Source organism: Microtus pennsylvanicus, chromosome 14 (genome assembly GCF_037038515.1).
Source record: "Microtus pennsylvanicus isolate mMicPen1 chromosome 14, mMicPen1.hap1, whole genome shotgun sequence".
Taxonomy (NCBI): Eukaryota; Metazoa; Chordata; class Mammalia; order Rodentia; family Cricetidae; genus Microtus; species Microtus pennsylvanicus.
In genome coordinates, this window is record NC_134592.1 from 47,546,517 (window position 1) to 47,568,896 (window position 22,380).

At 37.4% G+C, this 22,380-nt stretch overlaps 1 protein-coding gene and 1 pseudogene across 5 annotated transcripts in view; both read left to right on the plus strand.

The window, feature by feature from the left end:
- The window catches only part of Mdga2 (MAM domain containing glycosylphosphatidylinositol anchor 2), a 716,330-nt gene that overhangs the window by 395,616 nt on the left and 298,334 nt on the right, over positions 1-22,380 (plus strand). The window lies entirely within an intron of this gene.
- On the plus strand, positions 475-11,961 carry LOC142835200 (small ribosomal subunit protein eS12-like; annotated as a pseudogene).

Below are 22,380 nucleotides of genomic sequence, written 5' to 3' on the forward strand. Positions count from 1 at the left end.
CATCGAACAGACAGGCTGAAGATACAGGTAGAAGAGAAAATTCAAATTTGAACTAGCTCTTGGTCAAATTAATCCAAGAGGAAGTGCCATGTTTACATTCCTTAAAGCAGCATGGGCATATCTTGGCCCCTCTGAGGTTATTATTAATGTGGGCACTGTCAGAAGAGAGAAGTAGCAGCCTGGAACAAGATACCCACAAGGACTCATTAGAGTGTCCTGTATACTCCAGTGCAAACTTCCTCCTAACGTTTTCAGGTGACACGGCCAGCTGGACACCATGCTTTCAGTAACAAGCATTTAGGGACAGGCTTTATCTTTAAATCATAGCAAGTAGCTTACCTGATGCTTTGTAAAAGATTTTATATCTCTCACTATAAGCTTAAAGTATGGTAATCATCTGGCATACAGAATAGACTACTGGAACTATTAACAGAAATCACAAACAAGCTGTAGGGAAAGAGATGCAATTGGAACATGCTGCAAGGGTCAACAGTGAAGAATGCCTGCATAAGTGCAATAGCATCGGAACCTGATCTAACACAAAGTGGGAAGAAATATGTGGAGGATATGAGAGGATCAGCATATGAGAGCAAAATAATTCTTGCCCATGGAAAACAGTAAGTAACCCAATGTGAAAGATGAAAAATAAAGCTATAAAACAGTGAAAAACAGTACAGCAGAATCAAATGCCTTAGGAAAGGCCACCAATAAGCGTTAAAAACACCCATGCAGTCTGGGAGTAGTAGCACATGGCTTCAATTCCAGCCTAGTATGTGCAGCCGGTCAGACCAGCATACAAACATAAATTATTTCCTACGAAATTGGTGTTTCTGTGGAACTCCTAACAGTGGGAGTTTCTGACTCTCTTGCCTGTTCTTGGGAGCCTTTTCCTCTCCCAGCAATCAGTATGAGGTTTTATGCCTAGGCTTATTGTAATTTTTAAGCAGTGTTTGTTTCATATCCTTAGGAGGCCTTCACTTCTCTGAAGGAGACCTAGGGAGGAATGAACCTGGGGAAGAGGAGAATGTACCCTGTGTGTGGGAGGGTGAGGTTTGGAAGGAGACACTGAGGTCTGGATATATTATATAAGGGGAAAATAAAAAATAAACAGCAAATCCCACATAGGCAGTTATTTCATATGCAGCTTTTGGACTTTAAAGCCTGTCATGCATTTTTAATTTACAAAATACATGCATGACTATTAAACCTGGAGATTCCTGGTACTCTTGAATATTTAAATACGAAGATCCCACAATTCCGAGCTAACTTATCCCAAATCTTCAGAAAACCTTATGCAGATTGCTCAGACTAGTTTTCTTCTTATACTTTTAATAAGTGGTGAAATTTGTTGGTATGTAATACTTGAAAATAGAAATATTTGCCCCATAGATATGTCATAATTAAAGTACAGACAACAATTTAGGCAATGTTGGCACAACGTTCTGACAATTAATAAATATCCTAACTTTAAAACATAAACTCTTTCAGGGTCTTCTCTACTACGATGTCTTTATATTCTGATTGTGATGAAATATTGTTAAATATTTATAAATTATTTAATATTTTATAAATATTTAAAATATTATGCCACTCACAGTATAGCACCATCAGATTCCGTAAGGCTAAAACTGTGGGTTTTTTTTATTACGTTGTATGGCTTCAGTGAGTTTCAGCTATTTAAGGAGAGAAAGAGTGTATGAATTTATTTAAATAGATTATAGCAGCTAAGTAGAAAGTATCATGGCATCAGTTCCCACAACATGAAATAGTGATAGTGTGCTGTTGCCAGATAAAATGGATTGCCAGGAGGAAAAGGTTAGTAAGATGTCTTAGCAGGAGAGAAATAGTTTGAGAGCTATTCGTTCCAGGCTGCTTTATATGCTTTAGTTCAGTTTGTGTCCTGAACTCTCTTTCACCAGAGTTTATGTAGCAACCCTCCTCAGACAATAGGGACATAGTTTCCTTAGGAGTAGAGGGATGTTTGTTTTCTGGCCTCGATCATGAAGATAATATCTAACTGAAGGAACAGAAGAGTTTCATTTGGAGCTTTCATTAAACGCGGAATTTTCAAAGCTCAGTATTCCTTGGCTATGTCATAAAAGTACTGGATGCAAAGAATACATTTAGGGTACCCCATCTTGTCCCCATAAAAGTAGAGGAGAAGGGTAGCCTAGAAAAGCAGGAAGCTGGTATTTACATTGGAGACCTCATTAATAATAATGTCTTTACCTTGTGCCCCAGAAGACCCTTGCCTCAGGCACTCATGAAAGTATAATCAGCTACATGTTAGTCAACAGGTAGATAAAATGTCAGAGTGCTCACAGCTCCTGACCTTACGAATGTTAAAATAAGTAAAAGTGGTTTACTGAAGTAAAGGAGAAAGCCAAACCCCTTATACAGTGGATGACATTTCTGATTAAAGACATAAAATAGATAACTGCAAAACAGCATACAGGGGAATACTGAATAAGATGCTGAGTTTTAGAAGGGATGAAGGATTAATTTGAAAGATGGCTTGTTAAATAGTGTTGAACTATTACTGATGATGCCTTAGACCTAATGAATAAAGATCTACTGGATGCTGTAGAAAGAGAAATTGTAGTGTTGTGACTTCAGACTTACTGATGCGTTCTCCACACTAACACATTGCTTCCTGTGTTATAAAAAGCAATTTCATTCATTATGCCTCCAAGCTACTGTGGAGAAGGAAGGGGCATAGTCTACACAGGACGCGAGGTTCTGGATTTTGGTGCTCTCATGCTCCAATACGTTTGTCTTTTGGAGAATCACGAGGATATTTAAGCAGTTTTCTAAGAATGTGATCACCTGATACGTTTACTTATCTCCAGCTCTGACTGTGTTGCTCACAGGGTAATAGAGGTCATACAACTTGAAAGTTAGGGTTTGATTAAAATTTAGGCTTAATTCAAAAAGAAATTGGATTTGGAGGTATTAACTTAATATGTTTTCATATGTGCAGACACTGTTCACAAATGAAACAAATCTTTTCAAATACTCATTAAACATTTGCAAGAATTCTTATTCCAGAAACATCTTCTTCAATCTCATTTCACTTACATAAATTGTTGTATTTCATTACTTTTTTTTCAGTATGTGTCTATGAGGTTTATTATTTATTACATTTAGACCCAAGAAAATATTTGGAGAAGAGTGGCAAACACGCTGCCAATTTATTCTGCAAACAAAATTTACCTGTGTTAGAATTAGAAATTACATGATTAAAAATGATGACAGTGAATTCCTTTACTTTCAATTTTATCGAACTCATCAGCATGAATCTTGGACAGAAAAGTTTAGCAAAAGATCTCAAAAAACTGGTGTGAATTATGAAGGCTTCCCAATGTCAGGAGGAAATCCAATCCCCAGGTAAATTCCACCAAACATCATTTCTTTTCCACCAGTCATCTTCTCCAAACAATAGGCCTAGGATTCCAAAATCAGAAGGATGTTTGATATGGTAATTGCAATGTCTCTTGAAATGGGTAGTTCTCACACTAATAATCCTATTAATAAAATTCAGGACAGGATTTTGTAATTTTAGGTATGTCACACATGAAAGAAAAATGTTTTCTTGGCAGTGTTATTTACTGGAAAGGTCTGCACTAACCTAATTCCTAGACAGAAGTCTTAATAAAAGGTCTTCAAAATTGACAAATAAACAGACAAACAATGATTTTAAAGTGGGTTGTTTAAGTGCCATGGTCTGTTTTTGCTGAGTTTAATTTGCCCTGATGGATCAACAGCCATCAAACCACCCCGAGTCAGTGGCTTCTCACATCCCCCCAAAAAAGAAAGGAAGATAATGTAGATTTATTAGAAGAAAATGAGAACTGAAACTCCCAGGAGTGAGAGGGACTTCAAGGAAGGATTAACTCCCAAGTTGCCAGGTGTTTTTGTTGTTGTTTTGTTTTGTTTTTTTGTTTTTTTTTTTTTTTTGATCTTATAAGGAGAGAATTCCGTGGAGATTTAGGTCATCTTTATTGTAATTTGTCATTTGAGCATGTGACTGAACTAATAAAGAGTCTACACCCTAAACATTCTCATCAACCAAACCTGAGAGTTCACTTCTTTGTAGGTGAAATTATGTGTTCCCTGTGACCATCTCATGATCGATCCATAACTTTCCCTCTGCAGGGAGCTATCTCTCCTTTCATTGTCAAGTCTTTCTATTGCTTCTTATATAAAAGACACAAAGGGAGAGTTACTTTTGGATCAGGTGAGCCTTCTCTTAATGAAGCTGATTATATTCAATTCTTTATAAATCAAAAGTAGACTCTCAAGAGGTATTAGCGGAATGCTACTTGACTGTTTCCAGAATCCCCCAGGTGCATAGAATGGCAATCAGATTTTTTTTTCTCCTATGTCCTGAACCTGATCTTGCTGCCTTCAGGTTCTCTGCTCAATCCATCTGATTCTGAAGATTCCAGATATTCTATGATCTACTTTGACCTGAGGCACTGGAAGCCACATCCAAATAGAATCTGCCTATCACCAATCTTTTTTAATTCTTGCTTTTTTAAAAATACTCCATGAGAAGATTCGTTCAGAGATAAAGCCAAATTGCAAGCCCTTTGCCTTAGAGAAAGTTTAGAATGAGTTGAAGATTTGAAAAACACACACATGAAGAACTTAGCTGAAGTTCAGTTTAGTAAGTATATAAAAAAGTTTGCATATTTAAACTACTAACCCCCAAATTACATAAAACATGACATTAGGTCTTGTTAAGTACATTAAAGACCATAAAATGAATAACTTTATTATGTGAGACTATGCTTACTTTTTTGTTATTAGTTGTATAAAATCTATTAAGTACTGAGCAACTCTATGAAGTAAAATTTGTAATGTTTTCCACAAACATTGAAGGCTATTTGCACATACATCTGTGTATATTTTGTTGTTGTTTGCCTGCCTTTTCCATAAAAGTTTTCCAAGCCCTGACTTAAGGATAAAATAACGTTATTGACAATCATAAACGGTTAAGTCTATTGATTAAACTGATCGACAGGTTCTTAAAATCACTGCTCACAGGAGTGTGGGATTCTTTCGCCGAAGGTTAAATGGCTAGCAGATGCTCCTGCTGAGTCGGGCAGAGATTCCAGATTGGCATCCAGTGTTCTCTAGTCAGTTCCTGAGTGCTCTGAACCTAGCTCTGCCCTGAGGGCCAAATCTGTGGCTGTCGACTCAGAGCTGCATGCACTCTTTACTACAAAAGTAAACCATAGAAAGAATATTACATGGAAACAAACTTGCAGACATGAAAGGGTTTACACACATGCACTTAATGTGATTCTTTTCACATATTTAAAACATCTGATAACTTCTGAGCGACACAGAAGATGAAGGAGAAACAAATTAAAGCATACATATTTATACATTTAATACTGGGAGCTAGCCAGCAGCAGGTTCTCCAGTCCAGGGGATATTATGCTATCTGATTTAAAATCCTCAGGTTCCCAAGCAAACCTGGCAACCTTTGCTTCTATGGGTCGGTCAATAACACTGTTACAAGGGAAATCATGATTTCCCCTTTGAATGAGTAGTTGCCCTAATAAAAACTTCTAAACAGACTCAGAAGGAAGCTTCAGGACATTTTATTACTGCTTGAAAGAATACCCAACAGGCCTGGAAAGCTAAACGTTTTTGGCAGCTGCTTGGAAGCAGGAGGTGGAGTCGAGGTAGATAGAAACCATGCTATTTTAGCTATGGTCCAAGAAACCTGATAGGGTCACCCATGGAGGTTCGCAAACAGCTCAATCACGATAGGAGAGGGGTTTAGGGATAGAGTGAGAAGGCCCAGAGTGTAAGGGATAAGGTGTCCAGACTTGGCTAAATTGTCTAAGAAAGGAGAAATAGGAACAATTACATTTTTTTAGAATTCAGAAAAACAGAGAAATTTAGCAATATTCATGATGTAAGTTCTGTAAGCAGCTATACCTGCAGCATTTCAGTATGTCATGTCTTCAATAGAGGCTAGATTTGTTATATTATTTTAAGCAGGAAGCCTAAGGATGTACATTTGTGTTGCTCTTTTTTCTAATGTTACCAGAGAAGTGGAAGGTGGTGTCCAAAAGTGACGTAAGAGATGGGTCCATCATCAGTGGCCCCCAAGGCTTCTAATCCATGCAGAACTAGTACCGTATAATGAGTCACATCATTTAAAATAACATTTGTTGACTAGTTTCATAAGATGTAAAGGAAAATTCCTCATAGAAAATTCAGATGCCATGGATTTATGCAAAATAAAAAGTTCCTTAAAACTGTAGTGGTCTCTATAACTTTAAGGTTAAGTGTATATGTTTTAATTAATGAATGAAACATATTTCCAGGAATACCAATACTTCTGACATCACCATGATATTTCACACTCATCAATATTTCTAAGTTGTTGAGCTCATCAAACAGTAATAGGAATAATATAGGACAATGCTGAAGCATCTAAAAATTACCCTAAATTAATCTCTTAAACTCTACATGGGATAGAAATATCTACATCGCACTTGAAGACATTGGAATCTTGTTGTTGTTGTTGTTTTGGTTTTGTTTGTTTGTTTGTTTGTTTCTTGAGACAGGGTTTCTCTCTGGCTTTGGAGCCTGTCCTGGAATAGATCTTGTAGACCAGGCTGATCTCGAACTCACAGAGATCCGCCTGCCTCTGCCTCCCTAGTGCTGGCATTAAAGGTGTGCGCCATCACCACCCAGCCTGGAATCATTTTTTAATTGAGGATCCTGAGTTTGTCAAATACCTTGGAATATAAAAATCCAAGTGTCTCTTGACGTCTCTGAAACATACATGTAATCAAGGCACCTGCATAGCTGTGAATAAGTTAACAGGATTGGTTCATTTTGAACATTTTCAAATGTCCATTCCTTTGAATTACACTCTAAAAGCAGAAGGAAATATGCAAATAATGTACTTTATTAGTATCTTCCAGTTATCAGAGGGGGAAGGGGGCTAAACTAGAGGCACTGTGTTTTCTGAACCCACCTCCTGTTTTAGTCTTATTCTAGTCCCTTGATGTTAAATGCCTGGTTCATGAATAAACTTCTCCCACATACTAGACATGTTCTTTGATAAGAATTCTCCCCTTGCATTTCTTTAATCCCTACCAATGACTCTCACTCAGTACCGCTCTTGAATGTATGTTTCTACATCTTGTTTAATGAAAGTTTTGGTTTCTCTTCTTTTTTTTTCTCCTCTCCTTGATTTCTTACTCTCCCTATGAAAGCTCTTCACCTCTCATTTCTTGATCCACATGAAGGGTGCGCTTGCTGCTGCCTCCCATTGTGCTTTGGATATGACTTCCTCTGTATGTTGCACACTGGGCCAGTTCTCAGTGTTTGCCTACACTTTGCATTCCTTGCTGAGTCCTTGATTTGTGTGATCATCTCTGAGAATTAAGGCTTTCATTTTTATATTTTTATTAGAAGTTTGTGATCTGATTATTTGGCTCCTTTCATTGCTGTCAAAAATTTATTTTATGAGACACTGATCATATTTCAGAATATAGAGTTCTACCAATTTTACAAATTCTATGAGGAATACAAAATAATTTTGAAACACCAGCAGTGTCATGTAGGGTAATATCTATGATGAAAATCATTTGTTTTCTGTAGTCTGAAGTTTATCCTGAGTTATGACACAGGTCACAGGTCAAACAAGACAAATGAACCCTACAGCTGAGCCTCCGTTGCATTGATGGTGTTCATCACTTAAGGAGCCACAGGCAACACTGTGTGCTTCTGAGTGAATAGGAAAATACCTTCCCCATTCCTTCTTCTAGACATTTTTAAGTTTCATAATTACATAAACAGTGCTGTGGAATTATATATAATTGTATGTATGGCATTATGGATGCATACATACAATTGTACAGAGTCACCATAATTGGAATGATTCATACCTACAGATTTAGTTTGTATAAATATTCTATAAACTCTCTGATATTGGGAATCACCTTATGTCATCATGAAGTATGCCAATTTAGTGCTGAACTTGTAGCATACAAAACAATTTAGTGGTGGAGTGACTGATCAATTATTGAAAATACACATGAAAGTAAATTTACTTCTTGCTATCTTTCTCCAAATGTACATTTGAGAATTTACCTCCATACCTCTTACAACTATTGCTTCTCTATTAAAAGAAATAGCTATATTTTTCAATGTTAAAATTTTGTGATTTCACCGTTTCCTATGTAGTAATGTCACAATAACAATAATAATAATAAATAATAATAATAATAAACAATAAATAATTTTGCATGTCAGGAAAGAGCCTCCATATAAATAAATCAGGAAACTAGTTCAATTATTTCCAGAGTAGAGATGGTTAAGTAAAATATTGTCAAGAAAGAAATCTATTCCAAGAATCCATCTATGTATTGCCAGCTTTATGATTTCAGGCAAACTGCAATGCTCCTTAATAATGGATAGTAATGATATCCAATGTATGAAATCGTGTTACCTAATCAACACAATTACTTTTATGAACACTAAGCATGTGTTTGCTTCAAAAAACTGATAGCGTTTTCTTCTCTTATTCTCATAAATACCAAAAAGTTCATAACGGTTATGGTTATATAGTTATGACTCTGTCAGAGTAAAAGCTAAGTTAAAGAATACTGAAGAATAGATGCAAGAGACAGTGGAATTAATCCCGTTGCTTTTGTTTTGTTATGTTTAACTGCAATGTACACACACGTACACACACACATACACATGTGTGTGTATATGTGTGTGTATCATTGTTTATACTATGGCTATCTTGCTAATAGTACTGAAACATGTCTGTTGGGGTTAGAATAGGAATAGCCCCATAGGCTCATTTATTTGAATGCTTGGTCATTAGGGAGTGGTGTTGCTTAACAGGGATTAGGAGGTGTGACCTTGTTGGCAGAAGTATGTCACTGTTAGTGGACATTGGGGTTTCAAATCTAAAGCCAGCCCCAGTGTCTCTCTCTTTCTGCTGCCTTCAGATTCAGATTGAGAAATCTCTGGACCATGTCTGCCTATATGCCACCATCCTTTCCACCATGATGACAATGGACCAAACCTCTGAAACTCAAAGCATGCCCTAAGTAAATGTTTTCCTTTATAACAGATGAAGTGGTCTTGGTGTCTCTTCACAGCAACAGAACACAGACTAAAACAATATCTTATCTCATGGTGTTTAATATACGTCATATGTTACATCAAATATATCACATAAAGTAGTTCATATAATGCATCCTATGTGTACAACTATGAAAATGACCAGATGAGGAGTAAAGATGAACCTTATGGAACAGAAACAATATTTGATGGGATTCGGAATGTGCTAGGAATAGAAAAACAATTTGAGGCCCAAAGAGAAGGGTAGCTTTTATTCTCTAAGACTAAGATGTTTGGGAGAAAATGGGAAAAATATGCAAATAGTAGTTTTAACATTCAGAAATGTTTGCTTCATTAACCTTTCCTGCATATGAAGAAACTGAAGGATATTTTTTGAGGATATAGGCAAGGACTGTGTGAGGGGTCTGAGGAAAGTTTCTTCAGAGTTGGGGCTTACCCTGAAACACAGAGAACATATTTACGTGGAGGAGGAGGAGCTTGTGGAACTGCATTAAAGTTACAGTCAACTTACTGAAAATTAATACAAGGCAAGGCGATAGGAAGAATGTGCTGAAAGTAAGACATTGGATATGTGGGATCTTAAGGTTCAGGTGGGACCTTGTGAGCACTGCAAGGGTAGAAAGAGCTTCCAAGTCCTATACAGAAGCATTATGAGAGAACAAGGAGCTGGAGAAAATTGGATTCGACATTGGTGGAGTGAAACCACATGACTCAGTAGTCCGAATCATGTCTATAAATGAGGAATAAAAATATTCAAAAAGAAGTTGATTGGATGAACAGATATTAGATGTTGCATAATAGGTAGGGGAGAAACTGCATGTGCACAGAAGAAATGCATAGCCAGTCTGGTATGTGAAATAGGGCATTTCAGTAAAGCATAGCCAATATGCAGAAATATTATAGAAATGTATTTTGTTCAGTTATTTCATTCAGCTTGATTTTAGTCATCAATACATATTTCTCATTGCAGCTGACTACTTTTGTGGTTGATTTTTTTTCTTTTTGTTTTTTTTTTTCTTTTTGGAGGATAACGAGACTCAAAGTCTTCCTATGTAGTCAGACTGTCCTGAACTCTTTAAGGGCTGGAAGGTACAGGCACAGGTTTTGATACCTAGTCTATTGGGGTTTGTTGTTGTTTGCTTGTTTGTTTTTATTAAATATACCTCACAAGTACCATATGCAGGAACAGTTGGTGAGTGTTTTAAGCTAAAGCAAAACTTATCATTTGTATTTGTCTTCCTTTCTCATTCCTTGATTGTAAATATTATTATATATAATATAGAAATGCAAGCATTGATGGGCACACGTGTAAGTAAATCTTTTGAATATGCACATGCATGAGAGACATCTACATACAGAGAAGTTTGGTTTGTTTTCAATTTCTGTTTTCATTATCTCATTACTTTCTTCTTCTCTTGCCGTGTTTTATTTCATCTACATATTTGTCCTGGCTATTGATGTTAATAATATATTTGTGTTTTAGGCTCCTAAGACCGCATTATGATTATTACAGTTTTATTTCCTTAAAGATACCTTTTTATTGATAATCCAGTACCTCATCAAAGTATAACTTTGTATATAAGTTGTACCATTCTGAATCTTCTGAATATCAAATTCATGCTTGAGTTCCTGGAAAGGGAACTAGATTATTATTGAAGTTAAAAATAGAGTGAAGAAAGACACTGTCCATATTTGCAAGCATCTGCAGGTTGTAGTTTTGTCTCACCTTGTGTGATATCTGTGGGACCCTTTGCAGAAATCAAGAAGGTAGACTCCTGCTGAAGTGTTCTTTTTCTAGCCTCAGACACAATCTGTGTGAAATGGGGGATTTGGAAGGCCTGGTTTTTAAAGTCTAGTCTGTTACTGACTTTCTCCTGCCACTAAGCATAGCCCTTGAAAATATGTGGTTTGAAAGCATCATATTTCAGAGCAAAACTTTATTCTTACACTGTTTCTGACAAAATGTAAGCAGATGTCTTGTCAAGCAAGATAGGGAGCCCATGTCAGACAAATGTATAACTATATCTAAAATCCTACTTGTGAATCAGTGAGTTATATTGGGGTTACTTACAAGAATATGAGTTAAGGGTCACTTCCAGGAGCAGAAATGGCTCAATCACGGCTGCACCAAAAACATACCGCGTCAGGTGACATTCACTAAAGCTGAAAACCTGGGAATACATTGGACAGCCTCCAGAAAGATCATCAGGTTAGGACAATGTCCTTTTGGCCTGTTTCATTTGGTTTGAGCCTCTTCTAGGGAGTTGGCCGGTCTTTGTTTCTTCTAGGCCCTTTGGTGGGTTTCTGTTTCCTTCAGCTGCAGAAAGCAGCCTGTCTGAGCTTCTTTTAAAGAGTCAGCTTCTGTTTTTCCTGATACTACTGGGATGCAAGGAAGCAGAGGCTTGGGTGCTTTCAAGATTCAGCCTCACCTGTGATCCACTGCCCAGGCCGAGGAAACTATTGCTGCTAGAAGTTTAGTGGTTGTTAATATTGCTCTACAAGAGGTGCTGAAGACCGCTGACATCTATGATGACCTAGCATATGGCACCTGTGAAGATGCCAAAGCCTTAGACAGGAGTCAGACCCATCTTTGTGTGCTCACATCAAATTGTGATGAGCCTAGGAATGTCAAGTTTGTGGAGGTGCTTTGTGCTGAGCAACAAATCAACCTAATTAAGGTTGATGGCAACTAGAAACTAGGGCTTTTGTCAAATTGATCTAGAAGGGTAGCCATGGGAAGTGGTTGTTTGCAGTTGTATAGTAGTTAAGTATGGCAAGGAATTTCAGGCCAAGGATGTCATTGAAGAGCACTTCAAATGCAAGAAATGAATAAATAAAACCTTTGGCTCATAGGGGGAAAAAGGCTTGCCTGGTAGTGACCCTCAGCTCTTTTTTTATTTATATATTATTTAAATCACTGCTTGGTCTATTAGCTCTAGATCTTCATTGGTTAGGTCTTATATCTTAATTAAAACCATTTCTATTAATCTATGTATTGCCACAAGGCTATACCTTCCCTACAAAGTTTCAGAAAGTCTGTCTCTGGCTGGGCTCCATGGCTTCTCCTTGACTCTGCCTTCTTTCTCCCAGCATTCAGTTTAGTTTTCCCCACCTATATCTGTTCTACCCTATTACAGGCCCAAAACAGCTTCTTTATTAACCAATGGTATTCACAGCTTTAGAGGGGAATCCCACATCACCTCCCCTTTTCTGTCTAAGTGAAAAGGAAGGTTTTAGTTTTAATATAGTTAACTTTAATGTTCATACATTCTTGGCTGGAAGGGTCTAGTGAATATAGTCAAACTTAGGGACTTCAAGAATCTGAGTTCTTTGTTTTCTTGTCTTAATTAGCTTCTCTATAGGATGTAGTGTTTCACCTCTTTTTAGAACAACCTTATTTTACCTCCTTGTAAACATCTTGTTTTAAAACTCCCTGTTGTTTCACTCCCTTTTACATTCTGTCTTATTTAAGTTCCTCCAATGTGGAAGGAAGTAGAAAATTTATTTGATGCGGCAGGTGAGAGGCCAATGGGAAAAAGAGCTTGCCCAGTCAGTCTGATGACCTGTGTTTGTTCCTGAGTTTCCATGTACTTATACACACCCACACACACATACACACACACACAAACACACACACACACACACACACACACACACACACACACACACAAATAATGAATAAAATAAAAAGATGATCATTTTTTTCAAAAGAAAATTACAATGTCCAGATCATGGGACTCTCCAAAAGCCACCATGAGGTTCGCACTTGTAAATAGAAGCAAAGAGCCTTCATTCAAGCTTAAGCTTGGATTCTCAATTATAAGCAGCAGTTGAGACTAGAAAGTGCCCAACCCAGTTGCAGTAGGGTTTCATAGTAGAGGTTTAGGTGAGGGGATTTTCATGATTCAGGACCCTAATTAGCTGACATTTATCTAGGGGTCTTTTCAAAATGGGAATATGTGACTTAGTGGCATTTATTGACCTTCTGTCATCTTATTTAATGTTTAGAATGTTGGGTACTTTCCTTTAGATGCTGGCCCTCCCTGACAGTATCAGTTTATGGCTTTCCCTGGAACCCATTGTTGCCTGCCAGTAAACTTTAACTCAGGCCTGCTTTTTAGCTGGTTTTTATTAAGTTTCATGGCAACCGTGTGGCCAAGTTGTTATGGACCCATGTGGCCAAGCTGTCTGAGTCCCACAAAAATAAGCTTAAATATTTTGCCTTCTTTCAAAAAAAGCTACTTTAGCTTTATGATAGTGACGTAGAAAGGAATCATGATGTCTAACTGGATTCAAGGATACATAGTTGTAATTATTAGTGTAAATTAAGAAGTGAAAAATTATATAGACCAAGTTCTCTGTCTTATTTGAAAATCAAATGAGGAATATTTTCAGTTTTTAAATAGATATGCATATATGCATAAAGGGAAAGAAAACGATATGCTTGCCTCCTTGGCTTCCGTTCTGTGGGAGTCAGCAAGTCCGACATTATTATAAGCAATGGTGCAGTGAAATAGCGAAACCACTGAACTGGAAAACACCATGGGCAGAAAGAAAGGGTTATTTGAGGACCAAACTGCCATGGCTGTTTGTTGGAGAGCAGAGAGAACAGAACACGGCAGGAAAGCAAATGAATTTTATGACAGTCAGTCAGTGGTGGTGGGGGATAGGGAGTGGAAAGATGGGAAATGGCTTTCTGATAAACAGAAACATACTCTTAAGCTTCTGTTTACCCAACAGCAATACTTTTACCTTAGTAGAGTCCTTTTTAGGACACTATCGTTTTGGGGGCTGCCATAGAACTAACAGTTTGTCCAGCTGGCCAGCCTGATAAGTGTTTTGTAGCAGGCTTGTCTAGATTCCACAGGACAGTAGACTGCTGATTCATGTTCTGGTTTCCATTGAAATATTAGGGAGACAACCATGTTCTTCTGGACACTCAAAGCCTTTATCTTCATCTAGGTGAAGATTATTCCCCCACGGTTGAAGACTTGGTGTCTGCTGGTTAAAAATTAATACCATTCAGAAACAATTTCTAAGTTCTGATATTTGGCCAAACATAACCCAACCTAGCCACACTGAATAAAAAAACTAATCTCACCTTTCCCAATCTCCTTAAGGGCTTCTTCATCCAAATATCTAAGGAGTTCTTTGTGAATGAGAAAACAGAACACTCAAGAAAAGATAAAAAATAAAAAGTAAAAAATGATAAAAGATGATTTACTCTGAAGCAAACTATGAGCAACAATTGCTCAGAAACACGGATTTAGCTTGTTCTGAATTCACTTTCTAAAGTGATAATAGTTCATTGTTTTAGCAGAAACAAAGAGAAAATCATAAATTAAGGTGCTTCTCATATACATCAGTGGACACCTTAAGTGGCAAGATTAAAACAAAGAGGGAAAACTCTGTTACAGGGCTCAGAGGCATCTGACAGCATGGCCTTTGTTTGGTGGCAGCTAAGTCTGCACATAGAATGTCCCTTTCAGGAACTTTCTCTTATGTCTTTATAAATGTAAATAGATTCATCAGCAAAATCATGACTGACTATAATGCCTGGGTTAAAAAATAAAAAAAAATCTCAGTTCTTTGAAGCTTTTAATAAGCAAGCAATTCATTAATAATTAACACATTTTAAGATGAAAATGATATAAAAATTAGCAACATTCTGTGGTATGAAACAGCCCTCTGGTCTCTTTGATATTTTCTGTTTGTTATCATGGAGTCAGCCTTGATCAATGGGAGGTATAATCAATTCGAGCCAGCACAGTTCTTTTGGTACATTCCACCTTTTCTCTCTTTTCCCTGTTTGTATCCTAAGAGCCTCATAAGACTAAGAAACAAAACAAACAAAAAGCTCCTAGCACTTCTATTTCTGAAACTGCTAGGTTTACTCACAACTCTGTAATATATTCTGAGAAAATTCTTTAAGATATATTATTTAGTCTTGGAAATTTTCTTGCACAAGATTACTTAGGTGTACAAATTCTAAAGTGTTCTCAAATTCAAATGTACCCATACGTACTACAAAATAAAGAGCCTGGGTCTGAGAGCTGGCCCAGAGGGGGATGAGAAACAAGCACACATTCTTCCTCTAAGACTTCTAAACCAGTACCTGAAGGTTCCACCTTTATGATCTCAGAGGCAATGCTTCTGAGACTTAGCTTTCGTATGAATTTGCTAAAATATATTCTATTGGTAGCAGCAGCTTTTATCATTATGTATTATTAAAATCGTCATTTTAGATATCAGAAATACATTCAGTATTAAAAAGAAAGGGACCACCACTCCAACTGAGGTGTCTGGGGAGGGCAAACTTTACTTTTGATCAAGAGGGTGTGCTTTGGAGATGAACACACAGAGACAGAATGTGAATTTGGTTTTGATTCTAACTCAGGTGGCAGCTATACCTTTTCCCCATTGGCTGGAGTCTGACCTCACAACCTTATACAGTTGACTAGTCTGATTAAGCATGCAGTTACTGGACTGTGGTAGAGGCCACTACTCCAGACTAACAAATTCTAGAATAGGGCAGTGGGCCTTTGTGTAAACAAAGTGTTACTGGGTGAGGAAGAATGAAACGTTTGCATAGAAGTCTCCCAAGGTGGGGAAAATAAAATTTTAATTTCCTGCCATAAACACAAGGTTTATAGTATTGACATGAAAAAGTACATTTTGATATTTTTATGTAGATTATGGCATCTTTATTGAACATGTTAAATGAGGAAATGTAAAGTTCATTTGACTGGAACACAGTGAATGAATGAATGAATAAATAAATAAATGAGTAAATAAATAAATGAATAAAATAAGGAGGACTTAACTTCTCCTAGGGGGAGGAGAAGGTGTTGTTGGTAGGAGGGAGAGCAAAGCCAGGGGCAGAGGCAAAAACATCTGGGAGAGTCCAGAGAGAGCATGGGCCAGACTGAGCTAGGCCATGTCAGGAAAGAGAGAGGAAGCAACCGGAGGGGAGGATTTGGCCAAGAGTGGCTTGCTTGGATCACGAGACTGGCAGAGTTGTATGGGGGCAAAGGAAATGGGGGAAGGAAGCCCAGTCAAATACCTGGGCTGGAGAGTTCAGAGTAGGGGACAAGGTTTGCCAGTCAGGCTGACCCTGCAATAGGTAGGAATCAAGGGATGTTGGGAGAACCTGGTTCTGTTTTGATATGTTAATAGGCACCTGAGCTTTGTGCCAGGTTTGAAACCTAACAGATATAAAAAGTGAAGGGAGGACCAGTCAGGATCCTCTGTTTTTACTGAAGATGGTAGGATTCAGGCATTATGCTGGTCTGACACCTGGCAGGATGAACTCAAGCAGTACCCCGGTCAGCCCAAGGTCCTATGATTGCCACTACTTGTGTAATCTGTATCCAGGTGCAATAGCTCCCCTTAAGATACAAGCTCCACCCATTCCTGCTCTCCTTTCCTACTGTTGTTCTGAAGAAGTAACCAGTTTTTGCTTCTCTCTCGCTCCCTCCCTGCCTTCCTCCCTCCCTCCCTCCCTTCCTCCCTCCCTCCCTCCCTCCCTTCCTGCCTTCCTCCCTTCCTGCCTTCCTCCCTCCCTCCCTCCCTCCCTCCCTCCCTCCCTTCCTCCCTTCCTCTCTTCCTCCCTCTCCCTTCTCAGTAAACTCTCCACAAATTCTGTATGCATGGAGTATTTTTCTCTCACCAACTACCCCACTGTGAGGCCTCTCACCCTCTCACCATGCAAGGTCCCTCTCACACAGAACCATTACAGAAGATACTAAAAACAAACTACTATGTCTGCTCTGTCTAATCCCCTCACTCACTCTCATGCTACAGCTGCTTGTCATGTTTTCCATAACACACGTGACAAGTGCCACTGTTTACATGATGTGATCGGTACTTTTAATAAATAAATTTCTCAATTCAAGAGAAAGCCATTTAGTTCACCTTCATGTGTTGTAGCTCAATTTTTACTGAAATGTAGCCTCTAAAGCAAAAAAAAAAAAAACACATTTGCTTTTTCATAACTGCATTTAAAGCTTTTTAATTATTATGTTTTATTGAAAACAGATTTTTTTCCATGCCCTGTATTCTGATTAGAGTTCGCATTCGCAAGCTCTTCTCAGATCCTCCACACACCCCCACTCACCCAAATGCAGACACTTCTATCCATCGATAGAATATAAACAGGCATTTAAAATAATAATGAGAATGGTAAGATAAATGAAGATGAAAACAAATAAATGAGCATTTTAAAAGGAGCAGAAGAGAAAGCACGAGAAACACACATAGATGCTGAGACACACAAATCCACACACAGATAAAACCCATAAAAACAAAGCAAAAGAAACACACACAAAGATGCTGAGGCACCCAAATTCACATTCAGAGAAAATCTATAAAAGCAAAACAGAAACCATAACATATAAGCAAAAGACCTGTAAGAAGGAAAAAATACCAAAACAAAGTACTGTAAGACAAAACCTTCCAAAAGTGTCATTTAGTTTATTTTGTGTTGGCTATCTACTGGTGGGAGATACATGCATACATGCATACTCAATGAAGCTACTTTGAAAGTACTTCTGGAAAAAAGGCTTTACTTTTGTTGGTAATCAAGGACTTATATCCTTCAGAGTGAACTTGGGTCTCAACTCTCTTGGTCTATCATTGTTTTTATTTAATCAAACCTTTGTTCCAAAACATTGAAAGGCATTATTGTTGTTTAAATATTCCTTCAGGTCATGCTTAGATCTATTACCAGAATGTAATCTTAGTAATCAAAATATAGTATAAGAAAATGAAATTATAGCTATGGGAAATATCTTAATTTTTTTCTCATTATCTCTTTTGAGATGTAGCAAGTGACTGCTAATGTACTTATCTTAAAAGCAACTTCAAGAAATTTATTCTGTTATTTATTTTAGTGGCTAAAAAAGTAGTTATATTCAACTGAGCCTAATTATGTTGACTATTTGCCAAATATACTCTAATTAATTTCATTAATTGAAGTAGTAAGTCTTGTCACTATAGTCTTCTATGAATATAATATATTGAAAATAATATTATAATACAGCATGGTTGGTAAATGCTATTCAGAGAACATCTGAATGAAACACTCCCCAAAAATAGCCCAGAAAATGAGTATAACTTCCTCTTTCTCTGAGCTCTGGTTTTGCTTTCTTCCAGACTAGATACATTAAAAGCTTCTGCCATTCAGATGCTTACATGGTTTCTGTCTACTTATACTTGTGAACCAGTGTTCTACAGCTTTCTAAATATTAACTGCATCGATTTACATAATTAACATACATTTCTGTTGTGATGGAGGAGCTGTCAAACTAATAACTGCTTTCATTATCTTGGGCTTTAGATTAGAACCAAATGTCTAACCAAAACTGACATATGTATCAGTGACCAAAGATGAATTGGAGAACACTGTCTTCACCTGCAGATACTCACAGAGTGACTGCAATAAACTCAGAACTATGTAGAATGGCATGCTTGTTAGTAGGAAGTATATGTGGTCATGTGGGTACTCTAACTCTAGGATTTGTAGATCCAGTTCTTAATTTCAATATAACTAGCTATGGAACACTAGTTAAGATACCAAACATAGAAGCAGTTGTTATTGGTAAAACACATACCTTGATACACGGCTGTAAAAATGTTTAGATGAGTTTTATATAATGTGATAAGAAGCTTCATAGGTGTCAAGGGTCAGTGTTGTGCCAGTCATTGTTGTTGCTATGGCGGCCCTACCATCATTCTAAATAGTGCTAAGAGAAGGTGGCACTAGATTTTTGTAATTTACTCCATCAAGGAGGATTGAGTAGGCTTATGTGACCATTTCAGGTGGCTGGAAGGCCAGGATGTTGCATGACAACCCTCTGGATAAAACCTCTCTTTGAACATGTGGGGCTATACTGGTGGTCAGGTCAGGAGAAAGTGTTCATCAGTGAAAGAGACTATCAGTCTTTTTTCTTTCATTGACTTATTAGAAATCCCCATTGTTATGGCCATTATGAGTATATGATTTATGTCCATCATGGCACATTTTTTTCTAATTCATGTGTGTGTGTGTGCATGTGTGTGTGTTGTTTATTGACACTGACGTGAACTTCCAATACCCAAGTGATGGGATTGCAGGTGTGCATTAATATGCTTGGTTAAAAGAGAGATACTTAAAAACTGCAAAGAATAAATAAATACATCCTATAAAATAATAATTCTGTACCCTTTCTTACAGATAAAGTAACTAAACAACATATTATGAAGATCTGTGGCTATTAGTGTTGTATATTTTCCCAAAGATTTAGAAAAGTAATTATTTGTCTCCCGATCAGTAGAAAATATCACTAGGTATATTGAAATTGTCTTGCTCGTATTATTAATTACTAACTTTCAAAATTCTTTATATCTGTATGTATACACATTTCAAACTTCATATCCAGAATCCTCACTAACCCCATAGCTAGAGTATTTGCTTTCTCCACTATATTATAGAAGGCATAAGGAGTCACTTGCTTTTCAGTTGGGATAGCGTCTCTATGCATATTAGAGTGTTCTACACCTTGATAATATCTGTGTCTTTCTGCCTCGGTATTCACTTGCTGTGGGTATATCACAGGTGGGTTCATTTTCCTCTGTTTGAGTCTGAAAATGAAAGCTAAAATGGATCTACTGCATCCCTCTGACTGCTGTACACCTGGAGGTTTTTCCTATTTGCAGTGTGTCTGTTAATTGCAGAGGTTAAAAAGAAGAAGACATCCAGGCATAAGTAGTGTTGTTCAGGGTAGATGCGGCAAGCATAGATATTGCCCTTCCTTCCTTGGGTAATCCAGATTCATAATCTTTTAACAAGTGTTGGGCATAAACTTGTAAGGAGTTTCAGTTCAAATCATAATTAAAAGGTGTCTAGATCACAGACTACCATGAAACAACCAAAACTTTCAGACTCGGAGAGAAATATTGGATGCTGCAAAAAGTGAAATATGAATGCATATGTCCACATGTGTGTAGAAATGAATGATTTATACAGAAAGTAAGTCTTTTTGTCTTGGAATGGAATGATCCCATTTTGTTTTATTTGACCTGTAAAGAAAACAATGTATAAAAGAAATAGTAAGCTAGTTGCCAAGTGTTTGTATATGGATCATCACAATATTCTGAACTTGAAATGATGTGGGAAGTCCTTCTGTATATGTATTGCTTTTATTGGTTAATGAATAAAGTTGTTTCGACCAGTGGCTTAGCAGAATAGAGCTAGGTGGGAAAACTAAGGTAAAATTAAACTGAATGCTAGGAGAAAGTGGGCAGAGTCAGTGAGAAGCCATGAAGCAACCAGAGGAGAAAAAGACAAGCTGAGAGCCAGAACCTTGCCAGTATGCCACAAACCTCAATGCAGAATATAAAATAATAGAAATGAGTTAATTTAAGATATAAGAGCTAGCTAGCAATATACTTAAGTGATTGGCCAAGAAGTGATTTATATAATATAGTTTCTGTGTAATTATTTTGAGCCAGGGCTTCCAGGAAAGGAATAAGCAGCCTCTCCCAACTACATATACAACTCTAGTCATAAAGAACAGTAGATTTAAATAGACATATGTGTAGGGGAGCTAGTGTGCACATAGGTCATGGTAGCCAAATGCAGCTGCTCCAAATATTTTTAAATTTTCCAGGTTACTTGACTCTAAGACTTCACTTGAAAACTTCTTCTCTGAACCAGATATACTAGCTTCTAAGGCAAATATCAACTGACACATTTTGAATCATCTCTGCGAGTGAAAGTCTCCTAAACAGTTGAGCTTCTGTTAAGAAAATCTTGAACCAAGTACACTGTCACAAACATGACAGTGAAAAACTCAGTGCATACCCATGGGCCCAGTACTAGATTTCCCCACTGAATTGCATGAGCGTGTCTCAGATTTCCACTGTGGATACGGGAGAGAATTGTTTTAGATAGTTCCTTAATCAGACACATGTTTCTCCATTTTCTGTTGATAAAATTCATTCCCTTGAGAAAAGAAGGAAGTAAAAAATACTCAATAATTTATATGAAATCATCATTCCATGAATAATATTAGACCCATAATGACACATAATGTTATACAGACATGGCAGTTCTGTAGAGACTTTCTTTACTTTTACATAGCCAAAGGTAATTTGCCATCCTGGGATCCTTTACTTTATATTCAATCTGTCAAATTACTTATTGGGTTTGCCGATGTTTGTGTATTTCTACTGACTATATGAATAACTGCAATGGATACATTTCCATGGAGGAAATATATTCACACAGTACTGTCCTGAGCACCTAACTCTTCAGCCCAAAGGGCACAAGCCTCTTCACTTATGTTGTCGATGTTAACCTGACTGTCTCTGGGGTGGTAGCGCATACACTTTCAAAGACTAGCAAAGTGGCCATGACAGCCACTCTATGAGACAAGAAGGAAGACGCAAGTTTCATTTGTTCAGAATCAACCTTAATTTCTTTTTGATGCTGTGACCGAGAATTCAAACTGACCTGAAATTGTCCTTTCCCCATTCTCCACACAATACTGTGTTTTAAACCTTTGCCTTGCATCCTCTGCAAGAACTCTACTTCCATGTTGTATCCCCATCTTTCTTTCTACTTTATATTTGAAGATAAATATCTTCTGGCAACTTAGTTGCCAGACATGGCCTTGCCCTCACTCAGTCATCTTTAAAGCTGTAAATAAGCGTAGGTCATTTTAAGTTGTGATAGAGATGAAGATAATTATCTTAATATCTATAACCTGCGTGATGAAAAGCAAAAATGGCAACACTCTAGAGTCAGTCGCTTTGGTTGCCACACTGAAATTAGTTTGAAATAAGTTCCCCCATTGCTTTTTTTTTTTTAATTGTGACGCAGGAGTGCCTTAAGGATAGATAACAGAACCAAATATCTTCAGTGGCACTGGAACAGTTCTCTGTGTGTTCCTTTGTCAAGTCCCTCTGATAAGTTATAAATTTTATTGCGTTTTTGAACTGATATGTGTGTAAGGAAGGGGGGTGCAAAGGGAGGCAGAAACAAGCAAAAATAGAAATATTAGTAAAGAGAAAAGAAGAAAAGGGCAGAAAGGAGGACAATAAGCTGACAATAGACTCAGAAAAATGAGCTGTTAGTTTTCCTGTTTGTTAGTCTTTAACTGAAAGCATGTCCAACCGAATGAGCAAACTTGCATCAGCAAATGTTTTTGTTTCACTGGATATGGTGGTTTATGTCTTTAATCCGAACATTCAGTGGGGAGAGACAAA